This window comes from Lampris incognitus, chromosome 20 (assembly GCF_029633865.1).
Source record: "Lampris incognitus isolate fLamInc1 chromosome 20, fLamInc1.hap2, whole genome shotgun sequence".
NCBI classification, from domain to species: domain Eukaryota; kingdom Metazoa; phylum Chordata; class Actinopteri; order Lampriformes; family Lampridae; genus Lampris; species Lampris incognitus.
Window position 1 is genome coordinate 27,585,350 of NC_079230.1, and position 7,979 is coordinate 27,593,328.

At 53.0% G+C, this 7,979-nt stretch overlaps 1 protein-coding gene across 1 annotated transcript in view; it reads left to right on the top strand.

Moving 5' to 3' along the window:
• The window catches only part of svep1 (sushi, von Willebrand factor type A, EGF and pentraxin domain containing 1), a 164,898-nt gene that overhangs the window by 1,577 nt on the left and 155,342 nt on the right, over positions 1 to 7,979 (top strand).

The following is a 7,979-nucleotide window of genomic DNA, read 5'->3' on the forward strand; positions in this document are numbered from 1 at the left end:
GATGGAGAGAGGTGTGCAGCGTGCAAACACAGGGAAATACACAAACGCACCCGGCGCCGGCGCTGCACGCCGCCATGTCCGTCCGGGTCGAACACGAAGTGCGGGGGGTTTGTCTCGCAGTCCGCACGGGCGTCACGTTACAGCGTTAGCAATGACGGCTATCGCGGCCCAACACCGAGCCACACGGCACACTTCCTGCCCCAAACTGCACTGCCGTGATTGTGATGTCATAGTGCCCCAGATGAAAAGCGGGTCATGAGACAAGGAAGCAACAGAGCATGGGATGAAGGAAGAAGGAATGAAGTTAAGAGTACCAAACGGTAGAATACGGGGGAGAAAATATGAACGGGGAAGGAAATACGATGACATGTCAAAGCCTGTCATTGATCAATGTGGCTGCCTCCTGTCTGTGTGTGTGTGAGAGAGAGAGAGAGAGAGAGTGTGAGTGCGAGAGAGAGAAACAGACAGAGTGAGTGAGAGAGAGAGAAAGAGAGGTAGAGAGCGAGATACGGTGACAGAGATAGTGAGACAGAGAGCAAGAGAGAGAGCAAGAGAGAGCTAGAGCTGGAGAGAAAGAGAGAGGTAGAGAGCGAGATAGAGAGTGAGACAGAGCAAGAGAGATAGAGAGCAAGAGAGAGATAGAGCTAGAGAGTGAGACAGCGCGAGAGAGATAGGGAGTGAGAGAGAGAGATAGAGAGCAAGAGAGAGATAGAGAGTGAGACAGAGCGAGAGAGATAGAGAGCAAGAGAGAGATAGAGCTAGAGAGTGAGACAGAGCGAGAGAGAAAGGGATTGAGAGAGAGAGTGAGACAGAGAGCAAGAGAGAGATAGAGCTAGAGAGTGAGACAGAGCGAGAGAGATAGGGAGTGAGAGAGAGAGTGAGACAGAGAGCAAGAGAGATAGAGCTAGAGAGTGAGACAGAGCGAGAGAGATAGGGAGTGAGAGAGAGAGAGAGAGTGAGACAGAGCGAGAGAGAGATAGAGAGCAAGAGAGAGATAGAGCTAGAGAGTGAGACAGAGCGAGAGAGAGATAGGGAGTGAGAGAGAGAGTGAGACAGAGAGCAAGAGAGAGATAGAGCTAGAGAGTGAGACAGAGCGAGAGAGATAGAGAGCAAGAGAGAGATAGAGCAAGAGAGTGAGACAGATCGAGAGAGAGATAGAGTGAGACAGAGAGTGAGAGAGAAAGCGAGAGAGAGGAGAGAGAGGGTGTTGGTGTGGGGTCACAAGGGGTCAAATTGGTAGCTGGTTTATGGTTTGTTGATTTGTGCAGTGTCTCACACACACACACACCCACACACACACACACACAACCATATGAGCGCTAAGGGCACGACGGCGTCATGCTGTGGTCCTGTCAGTCAAGGCCGGGCGGGCGGGGCCAGGTGCTGAAGCCGTGTTGGTGGCATGGCGGCCAGTCCTGTGTGACTAAACACACTTCTGTTAATGAGGCACATCGCCTCACCCAGGCAACTCACCCTGCTGCTGTCTGTGGGCTTCACTGGCCGAGTGTGTCTGTACACGCTGCTCTCAGTTACACATATAAACATTTGCATGAGTGAATACTAAGTACAATAACGTGAAATGTAAGTATATATATATATATATATATATATATATAATGTAGTATAGCACAGCGATGTAAGTAGCTCACTTGTTAGCCGTTAACCTCCGTCTTGATACCCGTTAGCATCGGTTAGCATGGTGGTGTTTGCTGTTTAGACCGCGTTGCCGTCACTCAATAGCAGAGGCAGCCAGAATGTCTTCGAAAAACACACACACACACTGAGGCGGACTAAAAGAAGTCCAAAATAGATGCTGAGATCTGGCTCCTCTAATACTTGGTTTGGGATGCGACTCAGAGTGTGAAGTGTGTTCCCCTCCGGCCAAAAAGGCAGAGTACGAGACTCGGGAGGTTTGGATTAGATTATGGGGCCCTCGCTGACGCAGACGGCATCGCATGAAACCGGGGCCCGCTGTCCCAACAGCAGGTTTGGTGCAGAGATTATCGCCACGGATTCACAGCTGAGATCGCTACGCCGTGTGACACGCGAACACACATTGGCCCACAACCTAGCCTAACCTAATAAAGTGGAGCGCGGCCTTCGGCTTTAGCGCTGGAAGCGCCCGTCCTTCTTGGACCGCCCGGCGGCTTCCCTCGGCAGAGCGCTGACGAGAACATGAAGGGCCAGAACCCGGCCGACCAAACAACACAAAGACAGGGTTTGGATCGGGATGGGGGTTCGAACCCCAGGCGGGACGAGTCTCCAGTTAGAGTCTGTGGCTTAGACTCCTAACGCTGTACAAGCTAACCACCAGCTAACCACAAGCTAACCAGATGTACGTCGCTTTGGAAAACAGCATCTGCTAAATGGTTACTTGTTTATTTCAGGGGGTCTTTTAGTGGCCCCCATGTGACGTCACTCACGACCTGTGACGTCACTCACGACCTGTGACATCACTCACGACCTGTGGGGTTTCCTGCCAAACACCTCAGTAAAGAGCCTCTTCTTATTATACAGGCTCCCGCCGCTGATTTGTAGTGATTTACAAGATTATGTAAAATGCATATTTGACATTGTTCATCACACGTTCACACGCTAATGCTGCCTCTCGCTATTGAGCTACAGTTAGCCTCAATATAGTATTATTATTATTATCAGGAATCAGGAACACTTTATTTGTCGTTTCATTTCATGCACTTGCACACATGAAATGAAACAAAATACTGCCCCCCCCCAGCACACAGCAGTGCAACACAAAGACAAAAAACACATATCCAAAACCTACAAGAACTACAAGAACACACATACCCAAACTAAACTCAAGAAATCACGGTCCAGGATGACTGTCGGAACCGCTAGGGCTAGCAGTTAGCTTAGCCATCCAGTTTCCGCGTCCTGTCAGACCGCCCCTCGCTGTTCCTCTTCGGGGCGCAGCTCCGGGCAGGGCCGCGGTCCCTTGGCCCACAGGACGCAGCAGACCAGGCTCCCTCAGCCGACCCAACGCCAGCTAGACAGCCCCGACACACCTCCCCACGCTCCACACGACGACACCAAAAACACCAGGCGAGGCCGCCACCAGACCTCCCTCGGTGTTATCGGAGCTGCCGGTCTGCATGGGCTAGCAGTTAGCTTAGCCTGCCCCGCTTCCGCGTCCTGTCAGACCGCCCTCGGTGTTTCCTCTTCGGGCGCGAGCTCCGGCAGGGCCGTGGTCCCTGGGCCCACAGGACGAAGCCGACCAGGCTCTCCCAGCCGATCCAGCACCAGCTCTCCCGGCCATCAAATGAAGACACAACCTTAGACACAGACATGGACGAAGACACTGCATGGACGGTACGCCGCAAACGGGAATTCGCACCGCCATCTTCCGACACTGGAAGCGGAATCGTTATGTATACAGGAAGATGATGTATTATGGCGACATAACACGAAAATAAATATTCATTCATTCATATGATATTACTATTACTACTACTACTACTACTACCACTGTCGGCTGCTCTCGTTAGGGGGCGCCACAGCGGATCATCCGTTTCCATCTCTTCCTGTCCTCTGCATCTTCCTCTGTCACACCAGCTACCTGCACGTCCTCCCTCACCACATCCATAAACCTCGTCTTTGGCCTTCCTCTTCTCCTCTTCCCTGGCAGCTCCATATTCAGCATCCTTCCCCCAATATACCCAGCATCTCTCCTCCACACATGTCCAGACCATCTCAATCTCGCCTCTCTTGCCATTCATTCATACGACACTTATGTTGTTGCTTATTATCTTTTTTCACCGTATGCACTTAATGAGTTTCATGTTAACACACACATACTATACAGTATACCTATACACAACAAGTGAGCGTTTGTATAGCAGTACAGCTGTATATATTGTGTATTATGTGTGAAGCGGGGCTGAGTGTGAGCAGTGGGAGAGACTCCTGCTGCATATATCAAAAGCAGAGAGAGACAGATGATCATAACAGACACACAGTGACACTGAGCAGACACACACACACACACACACACACACACATACACACACACAGTGACACTGAACAGACACACACAACACACACAGAGACACACAGTGACACTATGCAGACAGACAGAGGGCTCATCCTCACCGACACAAGCCACACCCGACAGACTGAACGAGACGCATAGTGTGTGCGCGTGCACGAGCGCGCACGCGCGCGTGTAGACCGTCTGTGATAAATCGCTTACTCTCTGTCCGTGTCTCTGTCTCGTTACTAGCCGGTGGATTGTTAACCGGAAAGGGAAAGCGCGCGGATCGTGGCCGCCTCGCGTCCTCGTTAAAGGGGCACCAGCACGTTTTGGCTCGGACGACACGCTGCCGCCTGCGGGTCAAAGATGGCGGAGCCGGCTGCCCTCGTGAGAACTTCAGCTGGGTTTGAGGGGAGACACGCTCTTTTGCGCTTTCTCTTCCGCCCATCAGAGGAGCGGGTGCGAGCCACGTGACATGCGGGTGAGCCGCGTGGCGTCCGGCGTGCTGGACCGGTGAACCCTGAGAGGCCGCGCGCCGGCGTTAGCCCGCTGACCTCTGGGTAGCCTCGTGAGGAGAGGCTGCAACCCAGACACCTCCGTCACTGCACACCCCACACCCCTTTATATCCTTTCCACCACCGCCCTCTACATCTGTGCATGGTGGGTCTGGTAATCTTCAGTGTGTGTCAGTGCGCGCGCGTGCGCGCGTCCGTGCGTGCACGTGTGTGGAGCGTGTGTTTGTACATGGGCATTGTGTGTGTCACTTTTGGGGTACGCATGCCTCTCTCTGTGTGTGTGTGTGTGTGTGTGTGTATATGTGTTGGCATTTACATGTTTTTGAGTTGACATGGGAATGTGCCGTATGTGCACGTGCACGTATGTGCAAGACCGTGCGAGAGAGACAGACAAAGAAATGGTCTTTGTGTGTGTGTGTGTGTGTGTGTGTGTGTGTGTGTGTATGTGAGTGTGTGTGTGTGAGAGAGACAGAGAGAGAGAGACACAGAGAGTATAATTGAAAATTGCAGTTTAATAATAATGCCATATTTTATTCCTCTGGCTTGTCTTGGCTGTCCTAAGTGCTGTAGAAAGCTGGATCCATTAAGAGAGACATTTTTCCACCAGCCGTGCATGTAGAGACGGGGCTCTCTTCCAGCGCTCTTTATCTGTCTGTCTCTCGCTGTCTGTCTGTCTGTCTGTCTGTCTGTCTGTCTGTCTGTCAGCCCCGCTCTCTCTCTTCCTATTGTGCACCATACGGGCCTGCACACTCGCCGTATGAAGACGTTGTGTTTGACATTGTTGGCGCGCGTTAATCTGGACGCACGAGGTAGACGAGCCGGATCCACACGGCGTCCTCAGCAGCGGGATCGGTCCATGTGCGCGTCAGTTAGGGTTAGCATTAGCATTAGCATACCGCCGTCCGTGGCTTACACTTTTCACGATAATACAGTGAAGACGGCGCAGCAGTGGGATCCTTGGGTTCTAATGACACGTGACATATATTTATCACGGTTCTTAACAAGTGTGTGTGTGTGTGTGTGTGTGTGTGTGTGTGCATTCTTGTGTACTTGTGAACCGACGCACATTGGAGGTGAAGGGGAGACACTATATGTTTATCGAGTATCCGGAGCGCTGCCGAGATGCCTGCGCGGTGACTCAGCGCGGCTCAGGTCAGGATCTGCTCTGCGTCTCTTTACAAGCCAGCGGGGGGACGCGCTACCCCGTTAGCCGATGACGTCAGCCGTCCTCTACTTTTCCATTACCGCCACGGCTGCTGCAGGGAGGAAACTATTGATCGGTTTCACCGGGCTTCCCCCTCCCCCCCCCCGCCTCCGCAGAAAAATACACGTCTTCATCACATGTGAGGAAGATGACGTTCGACTGACGCTTTGTCGCTTTCCTCTTGCTCGTAAAGTAACACTCGCGGCAAAGCGTCCTCCAGATCTCTCGGGTCTCGTTGTGGTTTTCCTCGCTCGGGTCCGTGTCACGTGACCGGGGGATACCGTAAAGCCACGTCAGGCGCGTTCGCACGCCAGGCACCTCCGGCGATTCCCCGCCGTTCACTGTCTACGAGCGCGAGCACCGCAGGAGGCAGGAGCGGCTGAATTTTTGGGGCAAACTATCAGCTGGCAGGGCGTCCGGATAGCGTTGCCAACACGGGGATCGCAGGTTCGAATTTCCCGTGTTACTTCCGGCTTGTTCGTGCGTCCCTACAGACACAATTGGCCGTGTGTGCGGGTGGGAAGCCGATGTGAGTGTGTGTCCTGGTCGCTGCACTAGCGCCTCCTCTGGTCGGTCGGGGCGCCTGTTCGCGGGGGAGGGGGAACAGGGGAATAGCGTGCTCCTCCCACGTGCTACCTCCCCCTGGCGAAACTCCTCACTGTCAGGTGAAAAGAAGCGGCCGGCGACTCCACATGTATGGGAGGAGGCACGTGGTAGTCTGCAGCCCTCCCCGGATCAGGCAGAGGGGGTGGAGCAGAGACCGGGACGGCTCGGAAGAGTGGGGTAATTGGCTGAGTACAACTGGGGAGAAAAAGGCGAGGCGGGGGGGAAATCACCTGGCGACAGCCAACCAGAGTCGAGCATTTCACTCCTCACCTGCCGCACTGGAAGAAAAACCGAATTCTGGATCCAACTTCCAAGTTCCCGCCAAACAAAAAATGGGGGTCCTCCTTTATGCTCTGTGGAGTTCTCGGTTGTGTACGGTGTTGAGCAAACTCCTTTTCTCCTCGTGTGATGACAGACGGACCACTAAGAGAGAGGTGACCTCAGCAATGCATGCGCTGATGAATGAGTTGCATATGAAAGGATGGTTTACGTATTTAGCTGCTAGCTAAAATGTGGCGAGCGCTTCAGAGCGACTTGGATTCTCCACAAGTTGTCAGACACCAGCAACGTCATCGAGACGTCATCGTTAAGTCATCGTTACGTCATCGTTACGTCATCGATACGCCATTGATACGCCATCTCGTGTCTGGAAACAGCTGAAGTGGTTGAACCCTGGTTTCCTATTAAGTCAACTTGCAGTGGTGGGGATGGAGGCGCTGAGGTTTTCACGTCACTATCGGGCTCAAACAACGGCGCCGCGAACATGTGGGTCTTTACGGCCAGGTGCGGCTCGCTGGAGGGAGCTGTGCCTAATATGTGCAATGTGCAAATGCAAACACTAGAGAGAATCAAACACAATCCTGGACAGGCGGCGAACACCCCTGGCACCGCTTCTCTCTTTCATCACTCTTCCCTCAGGCTTGCCACGTGTTGGCAGAGCTAGACACCTCTCTCTCTCTCTCTCTCTCTCTCTCTCTCTCTCTCTCGCTCGCTCTCGCTCGCTCTCGCTCGCTCTGTCTCCTGCTCTCGTTCTCTCTCCTCTCTGTCTCTCACTCTGTGTCTCGCTCACTCGCTCCCTCTCTCTCTCTCTCTTGCTCTCGTTCTCTCTCCTGTCTCTCTCTCTCTCTCTCTCTTGCTCTCGTTCTCCTCTCTCTCTCTCTCCTCTCTCTCTCTCTCTCTCTCTCTCTCTCTAGCTCTCTCGTTCTCCTCTCTGTCTCTCTCTCTCTCTCTCTCTCTCTCTCTCTCTCTCATCTCTCTCTCTCTCTCTCTCTCTCTCTCTCTCTCTCTCTCTTGCTCTCGTTCTCTCTCCTGTCTCTCCCTCTCTCTCTCTCTCTCTCTCACTCACTCTGTCTCTTGCTCTCGTTCTCTCTCCTCTCTGTCTCTCACTCTCACTCGCGCCCTCTCTCTCTCTCTCCTCTCTCTCTCTCGCTCTCGTTCTCTCTCCTCTGTCTCTCCCTCTTGGTCTCTCTCGCTCTCTCTCACTCTCTTTCCTCCCTCTCTCTCTTGCTCTCACTCTCTCTTCTCTGTCTGTCTGTCTGTCTCTCTCTCTCTCACACAGACACACACACACACACACACACACACACGCACAGGCACTCATACTCACATATTTCACATGCATCAGTGATATAAAAACACACACTCAAAGATGCAGCTACAAGCA